Genomic DNA, 17,979 nt, shown 5'->3' with positions numbered 1-17,979 from the left:
TACCAAATGTAAAATAGATAGCTAGTGGGAAGCAGCCCCGTAGCACAGGGAGATCAGCTCGGTGCTTTGTGAACACCTAGAGGGGTGGGACAGGGAGGGTGGGAGGGAGGCTTAAGAGGGAGGGGATATGGGGATATATGTATATGTATAGCTGATTCACTTTGTTATACAGCAGAAACTAACACACCATTGTAAAGCAATTATACTCCAACAAAGATGTTTAAAAAAATAAAAAATAAAATAAAAATACCTGCCAATTAAATATCAAAAAAAAAAAAAAGAAAATAAGGAACTTTAAACTCACATTTATATTATGGTTGTAAAGTCAAACTGCTCATCAGGTCCTGGTGTAGTTTGGCAGGAGAGCCTGCAGTGCAATTCACTGTGAAATTCCAAAGATCAAAACCAACCAGATCTATAATCGTGTCTTCAAACATTCTCATTTCGAAAAGATAGACTTTATTTGTTTCTGAAACAGCTACTTTGGTATTCACATAAATACGTCCTTAACTTCCCTTCTAACACAAGTATGAATTCCTCAAAGACCACAAGAGCCAAGTTTATCCTTAACTATAGTGGAAAAGTTTGTCAAGATGATATTTTTCTATTACCGAACTTTTATTTTTGTTTGTTTAAAAACTCTTATATTTAAAAAAAAAATAAAATGATTATACAGGCAACCCCATAGTAACCGTGCATCCACCCTTTATGTAAACTGTTGATAGACATTTTTTATGAAAAATAAAACATCTTCCAAGAGATTTTTGGATTTTCCATGATGATTTGCATGCTTTAAGTTGCTATTTTATCTTGTGCTATCTGGTTTTAATGATAAATGCTAAGAAATCATTGAAAGGGAGGCAGTGGGCAGTGATGAACATCAGTGCAGAAGCCAAGAACGGGTTTCAGGGACTGTCCCCGACCTGCCACTGACCAGCTGCAGAATACATCTCAAATCTCTGGGTCTCAATTTCTTTACCTATAAAATTTGGAAATAAGAAAAAATTGACTCCAAGGCTCCTCATAGGCTTTGACTTATTAGTGAAAATATTGTAAAATTTAAAAGACTAGTCCCTTGTTAAACTGAGCAAAGACGCTTTGAAAATTCAGAGTCTAATTGGAAAAGGAACCCCTGTCCAATTTTCATTCAATCAGCTTTGTCTATACCAATGCTATCTGCATCATTCAGCCGCTTCCATTAAGCGTCTAGTGAATTCAATTTTAAATGTTTTACCTCCCCCAAAGCTAACATACAAAAAGAGGGAACACCAAGATTGGTTATTTAAAAGTATAAATTATAGTTCATTGTCAAATATGCCCATCCTGTCATCTGACACAGATATAATTGAAAAGCCATGGACGCTACTAATGAACATGTATTTTGACTACGTCTTCTCAGGAGACAGGAGTAACCTGTCGAGTTCATATAGCCTCAAAGAGTTAACATACTTCCAAAAGCTGAGCACTATACTCTTTGCCAAAACATAAAATTAAGTGTTCCATATGGTGAGGATTGAAAAATGATATAATGTTTTTGATTGTGTTGACTTGTATATTAAGTTTGAGAAAAGAGTCAAAACTTAAGTTTAGTAACTTTGCTGTGTATATTTATCAAGAAATTTCCATTCTCCTATGGCATAAAATTCCAATGCAAATAGCCATTCTGTTTCTAACATTCTAAAAACACTGCCCCCCCAAAACTGTAGATGGATAGATGGATAGATAGATAGATAGATAGGTGATAGAGTGTATGCACACACAAACTCATGTAACATATTTAACATCCTTATAGTTTTGCCTATGATTTCACAAACATAAGACAATGAGAAACTGACCGAATGACCAGCTTAAAGTGGAGCAGAGATTCGAAAGGAAGTCCCTTGCTCCATCTTCTAATGGGAAACAAGCACTATCTTTAATTGTGATTTGTTTGCAAATAATAGTTTATATAAAATGCAATCCCTTGGGCTTCCCTGGTGGCGCAGTGGTTGAGAGTCCGCCTGCCGATGCAGGGGACACGGGTTCAGGGGACACGGGTTCGTGCCCCGGTCTGGGAGGATCCCACATGCCGCGGAGCGGCTGGGCCCGTGAGCCATGGCCGCTGAGCCTGCGTGTCCGGAGCCTGTGCTCCGCAACAGGAGAGGCCGCAACAGTGAGAGGCCCGCGTACCGCCAAAAAAAAAAAAAAAAAAAAAAAATGCAATCCCTTGTTCCTATATGAAATGTCTAGCTTGTTTGGATGTCATAGGGATCCATCGATTCCCCTTTCTTGTTTCTTCTCATTTGATGATTTTTATAGGGTAATTAATATTTTAATTATGTGATGATGCCACTGACTCTAAAAATAAATCCTTAATTTTTTTCTTGCTATGTCTGGATATGTAGTCATATATTTATATGTCGGTCATTCATTAGTTTTCTATTTTTTTCCTTTTTAATAGAAATTTTGAATTCAAGGTAATGTTTTCTACTTGACAACAAAATTATTTTGCAATATATATATTATATATTTTTGTATAATGTATTTAAACTATTTTTCTCATCTTTATAGGAATATAATTTTAAACAGAATGAAAGATTAAGCAAACCAAAAATAATGAAAAGTCAAATTATGCACACTGTGCAAAAACACGGTCACATAGATTTTGCCTTGTATAAACTTCATCCTGCCTATGTGGGTTTTAACATATTTCCATGGCTTTAAATAGGAAAACATCTTAAAGCTCAGCCCATGGGAAAACCAAGCTTGATTAGTTTTCCCTTTTACTACAGCCTGCAGAGTGTAAAACACAGCACATCAGAATTGAATTTGTCATCTCCAGACCTCACAGGAATTTTAGGAACTAAATAGTTAGGAAGCCATCCTGGTACTTCTCTTTGCTTTAATCAAAGTCGAAGTTTCAATTTAAACATTCAGGAAATCTCCCTTATTTAAAGCAATCAACTCATTGCTGACAGGGTCTGGCCTTATTGTGTTTAATTTTTTGGCATCAAGCAAAACTTGATTGGTCACAGCCAGTGCATGAGGAGTCCTCCCTTTCCCTCGAAGAGGAGAGAAGGATTCCAGAGCTTTGCTGTGTCCAACACGAGGCTAGAGATATGGATGCATTTTCAAATCAGTAGTGCATTGGCGTAAACCTCAGCTGGAAAACGGAGCTAATGTTTAAGACCTATAAGGGGTTTCAGAGTCAAACAACTATCACAATGGTGAGCTGTACAATAATATTCTGAGAAAATATTGATCAAGCTTCTTTATTCCTCCGATTTCTGTCTCTTTTTTCACACTTTTTGGAATACACGGGAAGTCACCACCCTGCATTTTATTTTCAAGATTTCAATTTCCTGTAGATCAAGTAGAAAACAGATTTAGCGAGGCCTGAGGTGAGAGGGGGATTGTGGCATACTTGAAAACTAGGCACTAGGATCTTTCAGGAAAATGTATTTAAATACAGGCATAGAGGTGGAGGTAGATGCAGATGTAGGGGTGAAGTAGAGGCTGAGACAGAGATAGGAGATAGAGACATCCTACTATACTTAAGAAATCTGGAGGGGAAGAACAGCTAACAAATAAAACTAAATTAATTTCACTAAGATTCAAAATCGTTATTAAATCTCTGAGAAATAAATCCACAGTCAAGAGATCAGAATGGTTGCCTCTATTCTCAGAGCTCTCAATGGCTCATCTCCTTAGATCAGGTGCTCAAAGTTGGGGAAAATGATGTGCAGGCTCTTTAGTTTGGTTACCCTGTGGACAGACAGCCAAAGCATTACTAAAAATATTCCACACTAAATTCATATCTGACCTTTACAACCCTCTATTGTAGTTCTCCAATAATCTGTTTTTTTCAAATAAAAAGCTAAGAGATGTAATGAATTATGTAGTGAATTTACTAGTTCTTGAGAGAAGATTATCTAGAAGATACACTATTTAAACAAGTCGAACTTTTAAGAAGGCACATTTTCAAATAAAAATTAAGTGTCGAAAATATTTTGTGTTGTCAACATGTTTTTAAATGCACAAAGTTTTAGGGTACCTCGAAAGTTAAATTTTATATAACATCTTGTTATTACCCAAAATATTTATTTGGCATATGTATTATTAGTCGATTCGGGCTACCATAACAAAAGACCACAGACTGGGTGGCTTAAATAACAGCATTGTATTTTCTCACAGCTCTGGAAGTTAGAAGTCCCAGCCAGATCAAGGTCCAGAAGGGTAGGTTTCTGGTGAGAGCTCTTTTCGTGGCTTGTAGACAGCTCTGTGCTTACGTGGCCTTTCCTCTGTGCTTGAGTAGGGGGAGGGAAAGAGAAAGAATGAGGCCTCTGGTGTCTCTTCGTGTAAGGACACCAATCCTATCATATCAGGACCCTATCCTTAAGACCTCATTTAACTCTAATTACCACCTTACAGGCCCTGTCTCCAAAGGCAATCACATTGGGGGGCTAGGGCTTCAATATTCAAAATTTGGGACAAGCTCTCAATGGCTCATTTCTTAGATTAGACATTCACACGTGGGAAAAATGATGTCCACAGGAGCCTATTAGCAAGATCTCAGATACTTACGTTACCTACCAGCAAAAGAAAAAATTCCCTTTTCCATTATGAACTCACAAATTCACATATATCTTCTTCCTCCAAATACACATACGTATAGCATCAGATATACTACATTCTTGGAAATTAATCTGAGCATTTAGTGTTGCTGTGTGGAAATCTGATATGTTTCACTAGAATATACAATGTTTCATTGCTGCTACTGATTTTTAAAAAAGACCAATTTAACAAATAATTCCACTCATGTTCTAGTCAAAATCAGACACCACAGAACAAAAATACCGGTGAGAGCTCTTTTCATGGCTCGTAGACAGCTGTGGTTTTAGACTCTCTAAAAACCAAATTATTATTTATGAAAAGGCCTATAATAATTGTACTAAATGATGTCATAGTTTTTATAGAAATGCATTTTCTCTTAACCAACAGGACAGAAAATTGTATAGAAATTGTCCCCACAAAATATGAGAAGAGGTGTCACACATTTTTTTGATACAGTGAAATGCCTATTACACTTTTCCATTTTTCAACCATGGCATACCACAGCTCAAAACCCAAGGGCAAAGAACTCACTTAACTAAGATACATGCCATACATCACAAAAATGTGGCTGCCTTTACTGAAAGATGATGTAATATGTAAGGCAAGTGTATTGTGTTACTGGGTTTTCCATATTTTCCCCTTGTAACTGTCACAATTTGGGTATGATAAGTGAGGACGACTATTTGATATACTGTATTTTATTTCCTAGTCATGCATCATTTGAGCCAGTGTTTCTCCCAAGTGTGGTCCAGAGAGCCCTGGGGGCCCTCTGGTTAGTTTATAATGCTTCACCAGGAGGAAGAACTTGACTGGGGCAGAGATATTGAGTTGAGAATGATCACTGCAGAAAGTAACTGAAGTCGTGGTAATACTTACCCACAAAAGGGGGCCAAGGAGCAGAAGCTGACAAGTCTAAAACATAAAGATTTATCACCCAGATCTCATGGATAGAGGGCAAACAGGAGACAATTAAATCCGAGGACCACTTCTCTATCTCGGGGCTGTATGTTCCTCCTTTTAAGAAGCCAGAGAACCTCAGCTTGCTCTCCTTTTCTCCAGCTCTACCCACTGTGTGTTCCACCAACCCCACCTTCACCCAAGACTTGCTACAGAGCAGGTGAGGTCCTCCAAGCATTCTCCTTCTATAACGTCACCAAGGACAAGATCTTTTCTCTTTCACCTGGCTTATTGCATTTGACTAGTGAGTGGAAAGCAGATAATAAAGAAGTAAGAAACATAGAAAGTTATAAATATCCCAGAATTCTTATACCCTGCTGAGATGGTAACTGGACTTTTGTTTCTGGGAATAGAACTCTCTGCTTAACTCTTTCTCCTGCCAGGACAGCAGATCCTTTCCTCCAAGGCAGACCCTTTTAGATGAGGGGCATTTGGGATAGCTCATTGGTGTTCCCATCTCACAAGTAGGTGCTTTGCATTTTTGACATGCTGGTGATGGGAGAACATACTAAGTGACCTCTGTCTTACACTAGAAAGTTCCTCTCAAATCATTTCTTCACACAGCATTTTTTAAAAATTTTATACTTTCAAAAAATACTATAGTAGTTCCAAGTTATTTTAAATACAAGGTAAAAAATTCAAACATTGCAATAGAGTATATAGTGAAAAGTTACATCCCCTTTACCTCAGTCCCACAGTCTGTCCTATCTCTCCCCCTAGCTATCCATTGGGACAACCAGGTTAGGTCATCATTATATATGAGGTATTTTATACATAAGCCAATATATATATAAGAACTTGTGTATGTATATGTGTGCATATATGTATATGTATTTACATCTATCTATTTATCTATTATCTATCTTTTTGTTTCTTAATATAGTAAAGCATACCATGCATTGTCCAAAAAGTCTTGCTACAATTTTAAGCTTTAGTAATCTGAGAAGGATAAATGTTATATTCAGAAAAACATTAAAACTTTTAATAATTTAAATCTTGTTTATACTTGTTTAGTCTTTTAAATTTTGAATAGTAAATTTTAAATTTTAATCTTTTGCTTTTGTCAATATTTGTCACCTTCAACTTGAGGGATTGAAATGTATGTATTCATACAGAAGTTCATCCTTGCTTTTTTCACTTACTGTGTCTTGGTGCTTGTCCCATCTCAATATGTATAGATCCCTATCATTCTTTTTCACAGTTTCATTGTAACCCATTGTATGAATGGGTCATAAATAATTTAATCAGCCTTCTGTTAATGTACATTTAAGTTGCTTAGAACAACACTCTAAAAACTATTATGAAGCATATATTTTTGGCCATTTAATAGCAAATCAGTTATAAATACTTTCAGTTACAAGTAAGAGAAATGTTGACTAACAATGGCAGTCGTATTTGTTTTAAATAGGTTTTAATTTTTTCACATAATAGGACACCCAGAGGTGAGTGGTTGCAGGCAGATTCAGCTGCTCAGTGATTCCATGAGGAATTCAGGTGCTTTCTGTCTTTTCATATCACCATTTTTAATGTGCTGGGCTTTTGTCCTCATCCTTGTCACTTCATAGTCATAAAATGGCTACCACAGCTCCAGGAGTCACATCCATAGTCAAGACAAGAGGCAGAGGAGAGAATGAATGGCAACTACCTCTGTCCCTTGTACTAGGACAGGAAAAGCTTTTCTAGAGCCTGCAGTAGACTTCCAGCTTTAAGATGATCATGATGATACCTCTTCCCATCTTCAAGGGAGACAGCAAGAGAATGAGGATAACTTAACATGGCTGTGGAGAGTGTCTTCCAGCCCCATCTGACCAGAAAGGTGGGCAACAACTCCTGAAAGATGTTCAGCCCAGCAGTACTAAAGCCAAGAGTTGGGCAAGCAGAACTGATCACCCCCAGAGCAAAGCCAGTACAGGCCTAGATGCTTCTTGTGCTACACACAGGCAAGGGGAATTAACTCATAGCCAAGGCTGAGGGTAGCTCCTGGCTGCTCCCAACTGGAGAGCGTAGCCTAGAGTAGCCCCTCCCCATCCTGCCCAGGAAAGGGGGCTGAGACAAAGCCCCACTCACTGTGGAGAGTGTCCTCTTTCTCCCTCTGAGCAGAAGGGCAAGAAACAACTCCAGTAGCACTCAAGCCAAGAGGCAGGCAGGCAGAGCCGATAGTTTGCAGAGCAAAGCCAGTGGCCCTATTCAGTCAGAAACTTGGGGTGTAGGCCAGCACCTACAAAGCACAAAGAGCTTTACCAGCTTAATAGCTGCTGCTCCCTCTGTACCCAGGTAGGGAATCTAATTTATAGCTCCCCTCATCTCTGAATACAGTCTTCAGCCTGTCACCTAACCAGAGCACAGGGGAAGCTACACAGCCCATTCAATAGCCATACATACAGTGACATTAAACAGAGAGCACAGCAGTGGCTTCCCCCATCTGTAGAGCAAAACCAGCAGCCTCACATGACCAGGGAATTCAGTGCACACTCTGGCCTGATTTGGCCAAACAATAAGCTATACAGACCCTGAGTCCCATTCTGCTCCCCTGCCAGGGCAGGGAAGCTAATTCATAGCCCCATCTACTACTGAAAATAGTACCCAATTCTGACCATCTAGTAAGCCTGACCAGAAAATCCAGGCAACCACAGAGCCTATCCTACAACCTTACTTAGGTAGGAAACAAAGCTAGTAGTATAGTACTGCAGTACTAAATATTTACTGAAAAAAAATTTGTGTATAAGTGAACACACATAGTTCAAAACCATGTTGTTCAAGAGTCAACTGTATATAGTCATAGTTAGATTCTGCAATATGGTAATAATGGTACATAATTTACATACAGCTCTAGTTTAAAAGTTAAAAAAACATAGTACAAACTACAACAATCTATTATTAGTTACACAACAGAAAAAACATGTAAATTACAACAACAATAACCTAAAATGTGAGAGAGTAGAGAAGTAAAAGTGTGAGGTTTACTGAAGTTAAGTTGTTATCAGTTTAAAAGTTTAAGATATTTTATGTAAGCCTCATGGAGACTAGAATGGAGAATTCTGTAGGAATTATAGAAGAGAATCTGATAAAGAAGCCAAAGCATACTGATACAAAAGACATCAAAACACGAAAAAAGACAGCAGGATAAAAAACAAGAAACAATGAATTTATAGAACAAGAAGAAAAAATTAACAAGATAGCAATAGTAAGTTCCTATCTATAAATAATTACTTTAAGCGTAAATGGATTAAATTCTCCAGTTAAAAGACTTAAAATGGCTGAATGGATAAAAAACCAAGATCAAACAATATGCTGCCTCTAAAAGACTCACTTCAGTCTTAAAGATACACATAGACTGAAGGTGAGGGATGGAAAAAGGCACTTCAATAAGTGGTAACTCCAAAAAAGCAGGGGCAGCTATACTTACATTAGACTTTCAACTAAAAATGGTAAAAAGAGACAAAGAAGATCATTATTTAATGATAGAGGGGGTCAATATATCAAGAAGATATAACAATTGTAAATATTTATGCACCCAACATTGGAGCAACTAAATCTATATAGCAAAAAAAAATAACAGAGCTAAAAGGAGAAATAAACAGTAATACAATAACAGTTGGGGATTTTAATACCCCACTTTCAACAATGGCTAGATCATTTAGAGAATCAGTAAGGAAACAGTAGCTTTGGACAGCACTACAGGCCACATCGACCTAACAGACATATTTTGAACCTTCTGTCCAGCAACATCAGAAGACACATTCTTCTCAAGCCTGCATGGAACATTTTCCGGGAGAGACCAGGTGTTAGGCCACAACTCAAGTCTTAGCAAATTCAAGAAGATCAAAATCATACCAAGTAACTTCTTTAGCCACAATGGCATGAAGTTAAAAATCAATAACAAGAGAAAACTGGAAAATTCATGAACACATGGAAATTAAACAACAATCTCCTGGACAGCCAATGTATCAAAGAAGAAATTAAAGGAAAGTAAAAAAGTTTCTTGAGACAAATGAAAATGGAAACACAACATAATAAGACTTGTGGAATGTAGCAAAGGAAGTTCTAATAGAAAAGTTCATAGCAATAAATGCATACATTAAGAAGCAAGAAAAAAAAAAAAAAAGAAGCAAGAAAGATTCCCAATAAATAACCTAACTCTATGACTTAAGGAACTAGAAACAAAGTGAGCCCAAAGTTAGAAGAAAGAAAATAATAAAGATTAGAGAAGAAATATTGATAAATAAAATAGAGACCTGAAAAACAATAAAAAAGATTAGCCAAACTAAGAGTTGTTTCTTTGAAAAGATAAACAAAATTAACAAACCCTTAGCTAGACTAACAAAAAAGAGAAAATAGAGAAAGATGATAGCATATATTCCATATACAATGGAATATTATTCAACCATAAAAAATGAAATCCTACCATTTGCTACAACACAGATGGACCTTGAAGTCATTATGCTAAGTGGAGTAAGTCAGACAAAGAAAGACAAATACTGTACGATCTCATTTACATGTGGAATCTTTAAAAGAAAAAAATCAAACTCATAAAAAAACAGATGACTTGTTACCAGAGGTAGAAGGTGGGGGAAGGGAAAATTGGAGGAAGGTGGTCAAAGGTATAAACTTTCACTTATAAAATAAATAAGTACTAGGGATGGAATGTACAACACAATGACTGTAGCTAACACTGCTATATGATATATAGGAACGTTGTTAAAAGAATAAATCCTAAGAGTTCTCATCACAAAGAGAAAAATTATTTTCTTCATTGTATTTATATGAGAAGATAGATGTTATCTGAACCTATTGTGGTAATCATTTCACAGTATATGTAAATCAAACTATCCTGCTATATACCTTAAACTTACACAGTGATGTATATCAATTATTTCTCAACAAAACTGGAAAAATGCATTTTAAAAGCAGCAGTCACACTCTGCAAAGAAAATCTTACATTTAGGGCAAATCTTTATCCTCCTCTTCCTCTATGCTTTCTTCTCTTGGTCACTTTTCTTCCAGATTTAAATATAAACATCCAAGATAAAAAAAAAAAGTTATTCAACTGTGAAGAAAGACTGGAAAGGCATTGATAATTGGATTGTGTCAACAATGATAGCTAAAAATTTATTGAACATTTATATGACAGGCCATGTTTTAAGCACTTTATATATATTAATGAATTTAATCCTCACAACAATTTCGTCTGCAGAGATTAATCTATATTATCAAAACCATCAACAGTAAACTAGGCAACAAAAGTAATATCACAGATTCTAACCTCAGGCCACATCAGAAGTAAGGCAGAGGGAGAGTTACAAGTACTTCACCCCCTGCTCCACCTCCACCCTTCCTAAAGCTCACCCACTGGTTGGCATATGGGTCTTAGCCTCAGCATGGAAACACTTAGTCCATCCTTACACCAGAGAAAGTAGAGACATTGCTCTCTTCAGCTCCGATCATGGCAGTGTTATTAAATTTTCCAATCTGATTTATTCTTTTAATGCCTCATCATCTTCATAATTAAGAAAAGTCTTGAATAATTTTTTTCAAAATTTGAATACATGCTTTGTAACGTATTACATAAATGATAAATGAAATAAACTTTATCTTGGCATTTTCTGATGAATCAAAAGAACAAGATTGAATTTATTGACCAATTACTATTCAGTTTCATTTGATGCTGAGATAGAGAGCTTGAAAAGTCACAGCCTACTTTTAGTTGACCAATTGGGGCACCTTGCTATTTTTAAGGAAAGTTTCAAAATTCTAGTACCAGTAGCTCTCTCAAGTCTTAATACAGTCTCTTGCTCTTTTTTGGGATTTATGAACAAGTAGTCAATAGTAAATTCTATTAGATATTAGTGCTCAAGTCTTATGTCCCTGTATCTCCAGCAGGATCTCTTTCAAAAGAAAACAGGAGCTAAAAGCGACCTGTTGTTGCCCATCCTTAGGGGAAGAGTTTGCAGAGTTAAACTGCAGTAGAGTGGGATACAAAGCCCTTGGTCTAAGAATATAGCCCACTTGCTTCCTCAGAATGCGTTCCCATATCTGGTCGGTGATCCCTCCAATGGGAAAAGACACATACAAGTGAGCGATCTTCCTTCCCCTAGAAGCTTTCTCCTCTGCTAAGTTCCATATTCCAACTATACTTCACTGAAGTCTGCAGAGGCTGGGCCCTCTCTAGTGCCTTGACTTACTGTCATATTACAGAAAAGGGAACATTGAGCAGAGTCTCTACCACCCTCTAGTTTTACTTCCTTGACACACCCTGGGACATTGAGTTTTGGACATTTCCAACTTAAGAAAGGAAAGCAAAATCACATGTTGATTTTGGTGTTATAAATCTGCTAGAAAATAGGAGGCCTGGAATAGCTGTATGCTAAAAAATACTGGTCAAAACCACGATGAGACTTTTTTAAAAAAATAAGAGGTTACGCAAAGTTCTGGCTCCTCTTGTCTCCCGGCTACTGTCTCACAGACCCCTGCACTATTCTAAGGGCCGGAAAGGCTTCTATACACGGGCTCATTTGTGGTCAACATAAAGTAGACTGTAGCCTTGTACCCACTCCCTTTGCTTTGTTAAAAATAACATTAATACACATTCATTGTAGAAAATTTGGAAAAATACAGAAAAGCATAAAGAAAATAAAAATTACCCATAGATCTACCACTTTACTCACTTTCCTAACTGCTGATCTAAAAGCAAACACAGAGATCAAAAGAGCAGATAAATGCTCCCAAAGTTTCCTGCTTCCTTTTTACATAGTTCATATGCAAATATTTATTTAGCCATGAAACTGGCAGCAAAAGGACTAAGAAAGAACTGCCTTTGAATCACAGCATCTTAGCAGCAGAATAGACAACAAAAATCCTACCCAGGAATCTCTTCCATGCTACCTCTGTGAGAGTGTAAGCTAGATTCAGCTCAGTGCTTCCAGGAATGCTTTTCTAGATAGATGGCTCAGCAACTATAAAGTTCTGCTTGTCAGGAAGTTCTACCTATATGATGTCTTTCCTACCCATGGATCCTAATCAGTACTCTGGAGCAACGTAGAATAAGTTTAACTTCTTCTTGTATTATCTTTACAATCAACCTAAATCCTCTTATTTCAAGAGTGAACTATTTTGGACATTCTATTCTATTCTCGATAAACACTACTTTGTTCAAATCATGGTGTCCAGAACTGAAGAAATTTTGCTAAATAACATGGGGGATGTCATGTCAACTTCTGTGATACTGACACTGAATATCTATTAATACCAACCTAATAGTCAAAATTCAGTTAAAAACATTTTCTAATTATAACAATAATCAGTTCAACCTCTTTGGCCACACCCTGCACTGCAGACATTGGTAGAAATGTTGGCTATAATCACCCTATTCCACTAGACCTGAAAGGACACCTTAGTCAATTTTAGTGCCTTTGTATATGTTGCAATGGTTAATTTGTGTGTCAGCTTGTCTAAGTCATGGTGTGCAGCTGTTTGGTCAAACACCAGTCTAGATGTTGCTGTGTAGTGCTTTTTTATATGTGATTAATATTTAAATTAGTATACTTTGAGTAAAGCACTTACTTTCCATAATATGGGAGGCCTTTATTCAACCAGTTGAAGACCTTAAGAAAAAAAATGAGGTCACTATAAGAGGAAGGAATTTTGCCTTCAAGTTGCCTACATACTCAAGACTAAAACATCAACTCTTGTCAGAATTTCTATTCTTCCAGCCTGCCCTGCAAATTTGTACTTGCCAACCCCATAATTTTATGGACCAATTCCCTACAATAAATCCCTCTCTCCCTCTCTCTCTCCATCTTATTGGTTCTCTTTCTTTGGGAAACCCAGACTAATACTTGTATATATAGTATTCTTCCCCTCTTCCCTTCTTTGTCTTCTCCACTATTCCTTTTTTCTTTTCCCATGCTTGACACACTCAGTCAAATATAGACCCCTAGCTCAACTCATCCTTTGTTCTCTCGGCAAATATCTTCACTTCTACATAATGAATCATGGTTTTCTTGGCCCCATCTCCAAGCAAATATTTCTTGCCATTTCTATTTAATAAATACCTTGGTATTCACTTCCTTATGAACCACAGTTCTTCTTCCCTCAAAACACTGACTAGAATCACCTTTGCAGAAAGCCTTATAACCTAAACTCATATAGCTCTGGTCACTGACACCTTCAGCAGTTCCCATAAAACAAATATCTCTGTTGTATGCCCACTTTTATTCTAGATCCTTGTTTATGTCCTTTTTTGTTGTTTTTTTCCATGTTCTGTTATTTTGGTTTCATTGGGGTTTTTTTGTTTTTTATATTTATAGGAAAAGCTCCTTAAGGATATGGAACTTGTCTTATTTTTTAGTCTTACTTACAACTATGTTCAGTATACAGGGGCTTCTTAATAAATATCTTTCACTATAACTTATTCAAATAGTCGAGTTTTCTGGTATGGATGAAAGAAAGAGCTAGACACAAAATTAGCCAGAATTTTCATAAAACTAAGCTCCATTTAGATCTTGTTTTAAGACCACTGAAACTTTAAGGTATTGCTATTTATCAAGCTTCTTTTAAGATCAATTTCCTGAGGGTCCATTGTTAAACTTTTTTAAGTCCTCCCAGTATACATGTGTTCAGAGATTATATGCAAAAATGCAGTGCTTCTCAAAGTATAATGTGCATAGGACCTACCTGGCAAGCTTGGTAAAATGCAGGTTCTGATTCAGAAAGCCTGCGTTGGGCCTGAAATGCTGCATCTCTAACAATCTGTCAGGTGGTGCTAATGATGCTGGTCCATGTAGCACACTTGATAAACATGGTCCAGTAGAGAAGACATAGGTAGGAAGCCAGAGCTGAGCCCAAATCACTTACCAGCTCTGGGAAATGCCTAGAACAGGAGAGTACGGGCAAGATTAAATAAGCAGATGCATTTTGTCTTTTTTTTTTTTTGGCTGCGCCACAAGGCTTGAGGAATCTTTAGTTCCCCAACCAGGGATGGAACCCAGGTCCCCTGCAGTGGAAGCGCAGAGTCCTAACCACTGGACCACCAGGAAATTCCCAAGCAGATGCATGTAGGAAGCACCTAGAATAATGTCTGGAACTTAATGGTTGTTCAGGAGTCAATGTTTTTCCTACCATGTGAATAACTATCCCTGTCAACCTGTGTTATATCTCTCATAATTTCTGGTTCTTTTAACCTTGCCAGCTTCTAAAGGTGATATTTTTTCTCAAAACACCTGCAATTAAATTTTCTTATTTAAATGATTTTTGGTTAAAAAAAAACTTTGGAAAATAAGAAACTATTTTGGTACTCCATTCATTTTCATGTCCACGGTCATACCATACACCGTCACGTGGGCTTTGAAGTCAAATAGACCTGATTCTTCAACTTGGGGCTCTGCCATTGTTGGCTGAAACCTTGTACAGTTACTTCATCTCCATAAGCTTTATTTTCCTCATTTAAAAAATGAGGATAATAGCTATCCATACTCCAAACATATTGACTGGATTAAGCCAAAGCATGTAAGAAAGTTAATCAAGTGCCAATTCATAGGAAGCACTTATGTCAGACACTTCTTCTGCTTCAATTCATTTCTTCATGATAAGGGTGGCAAAACTACAAAGAAGACTTAATATACAGCCTTGACAGTTTCCTCTGTTAAAGTCAAGAAGAGAAAAAGAGTGGGACTCAGCCATCCATAATGGGGACATTTAAGTGGATGAGCCTGAGAATCTTAAGCACCCAGAATCCACTAACTGGCAAAAGTCCTTTCCCCTTTGAGAGGGGAAAGCAGCGTTACCTTTCCTGCAGAAGCCTTACCTGAGGCAAGCGCCTTACAAGATGATGCTTATCTTCCTCAAGATCTACCCCTTCATCACGTATTGTCTACAGGACAAAAAATAGAGTCAAATCTCAGCATAGCCCAAATGGGGAAATAAAGTCACTGCTTTGGAAGAAAATAGCTCACACAAAAGACGGCTAAACTGAAAATATACAGGCAGGAACCAGGAGACGATATGTGAGAATGGTTTTTAAGAATGTAGAACTAGAAAGGGAAGAATATAAAGGGAAATAGATTGTAAGGTTGGTTGGAAATACTTCTTGACATAGGAGCACTCTCCCATGACTAAGGGTTAAATATTGTATCAATCTGCTACTGCCACAAACAGCCACATAATCTCAGTGACATGCCGCAATAAGCATTTATTTCTCACTTTGCTGAGGTTTGGCTGATGTAGTCTGGGCTTTACTGGGCTTACTCCAAGCTGTGGATTGAATATAGATCTGCAACTCATGTCTTTCATCTTCTTTGGACCAATGGTTATTCAAGATAGGGGCTTCTCATGGCTAAAGACAGGAGTTCAGAAGATGAGCCCAATTGTGCATCCGTATTTTAAGCCTCTGCTCCCATGATATTCAATAATATCCCACTGGAAAAAAACAAGTCATATGGCCAAACTCAATGTTCTAAGTATATGAAAGAAAATATTTTTATTATTTGCATATGACATGATTATCTACCTAGAAAACAAAGAACATACAGATAAAATATAAGAATAGTAAGAGTTTGTAGCCAGGTAGCTAGGTACAAGATCAATATACCAAGAGAATTGCATTATTATTAGCTAGAAGATAATATTATAAATTATAATCCATGAAAAGATATCATTTATAGTTGACACTTTTAAAAAATATCTAAATACTTAAAAATATAGCTCATGTTCAAGATTATGAAGACCCAAAATCGTAAGGATATAAATTATCTCCCACAAAATTATAAATCCAAACTGTAAGCAGTTCTTTTTCAATAATTTGATAAATAATTCTAAAATTTATATGGAAGAGCAAAGACCCAAGAAAAGCCAAGATGTTTAAGAAACTAAGCAAAAAGAATAAAGAAGGAGATAGTCCTACCAGCTATCAAGCTCTGTTATAAAATGAAATTGATTAACACACTGTAGTATTAGAACAGAGCTAGATAAATGTACCCATTGAACAGAATGAAAATCCCAGATTAAGACTCATATGGAGGGTTAGGACAAGTGGTCATGAAAAAAATAAAATAAAATTAGATCCCTACTCTATGCCCTAGCCACCTCCTCCCCAAATAATAATTCCAGTAGATTAAAGACTTAAATGTGGAAGACAAACTTTTAAATTTTAGAAGACAATATAAGAGAAGGTCAAACCTTTAGATATGGAAAATTTTTATGAAATAAGACAGAAAAAAATTAGCTATAAAAATCGATAAATTTGACTACATTCAAATTATTTCTATTGGTCAAAAGGGTTACCATAGGTACAAACTACCCCAAGTAGTGGATTCATGAATACCAAGTGGGTTCGTATGCTGTGGTGCCAGAGAAGTTCCAAGGCAGGAAGCAAGAAGTAGGACCCATAGGGTCTGCATCCTGACAAGGGTGCACTTGCACAAATCTGATTACATCTCATATGGAACTGGTCACCACAACAATGACTGGAGAAGAGGTAGGGCTGAAAGAATATAATGTGGTGCACAAGCCACCACATGAGAGTTAATGAGGCAAAATTCATTTCGGTTTATTTAAAGATTTTTACCTAGTTACTTTATATTTGTTATTTGATAATTCCAGTGCAGCACTAATATAAACATACATCTTTAAGGCTAAGTTACTTTTGAGATTATTTATGATTCCATTTTCAGAAGGTATTTTTGTGTTTTCGTTTCCATGTGGCAGCTTCTTTAGTTTTTATTATTTCCTGCAAGCCCAGAGATCCGATTAAAATGTTTTATGTGGATCTCATTTTTTTCTCCCGAGAAGAGTCCTTCACAGTATCTGGTCTACCACATTGACCGAAGCCAAAGCCCTGGGTACGCAGATCTGGACAGAGCCCAGTAGGCTCTCAAACTACATTACTACTTACTTTCCTTTGTATAAAACATGCAGCACTTGCTGTCAGCCATGCATTGTTCCTTCCTATCACTTCAGTCACTTTAATCCCTTAGGTGTAGAATTCTTAAAGAATCTTAAATATCGTCCAAGACAAGGAAGTATGAAAGATTGCCAGCTGATGATTTTCTAACTCTTCTCCTGAAACTACAGCTCTTTCTCTGCCGCTTTTATTCGAAAAGCAAAAAGCAAATGAGCTTAGTCATCATAACTTGTGCCTCGATCTAATTAAATTTTATCACAAGATAAGAATAGAGAGAAAGCTGACTACAGTGCTAATGTGAAACAATTGAGAATTTAGTTAGCAAATTCTAAAATAGTTTACCATTCTGTTTTCACTTTGCAATTCTGGCCTATAGCCAGACAGAAAAAATGAAAGCCATTTTGGTACTTAAGTACTGTATAGCTCATATCAACTTTAAATCCCATATTGAACGATTCCATTTGACTACTATGATTTTCTTGCTTTGCTCTATTTCTAGAGCAAATATAAAATATTCTCTCTACCTCTCTTGT

Source organism: Stenella coeruleoalba, assembly GCF_951394435.1.
Source record: "Stenella coeruleoalba genome assembly, chromosome: 12".
In the NCBI taxonomy this organism is placed as follows: Eukaryota; Metazoa; Chordata; class Mammalia; order Artiodactyla; family Delphinidae; genus Stenella; species Stenella coeruleoalba.
The sequence above is the reverse complement of the archived record's forward strand: the minus strand, read 5'-3'. Positions refer to the sequence as shown.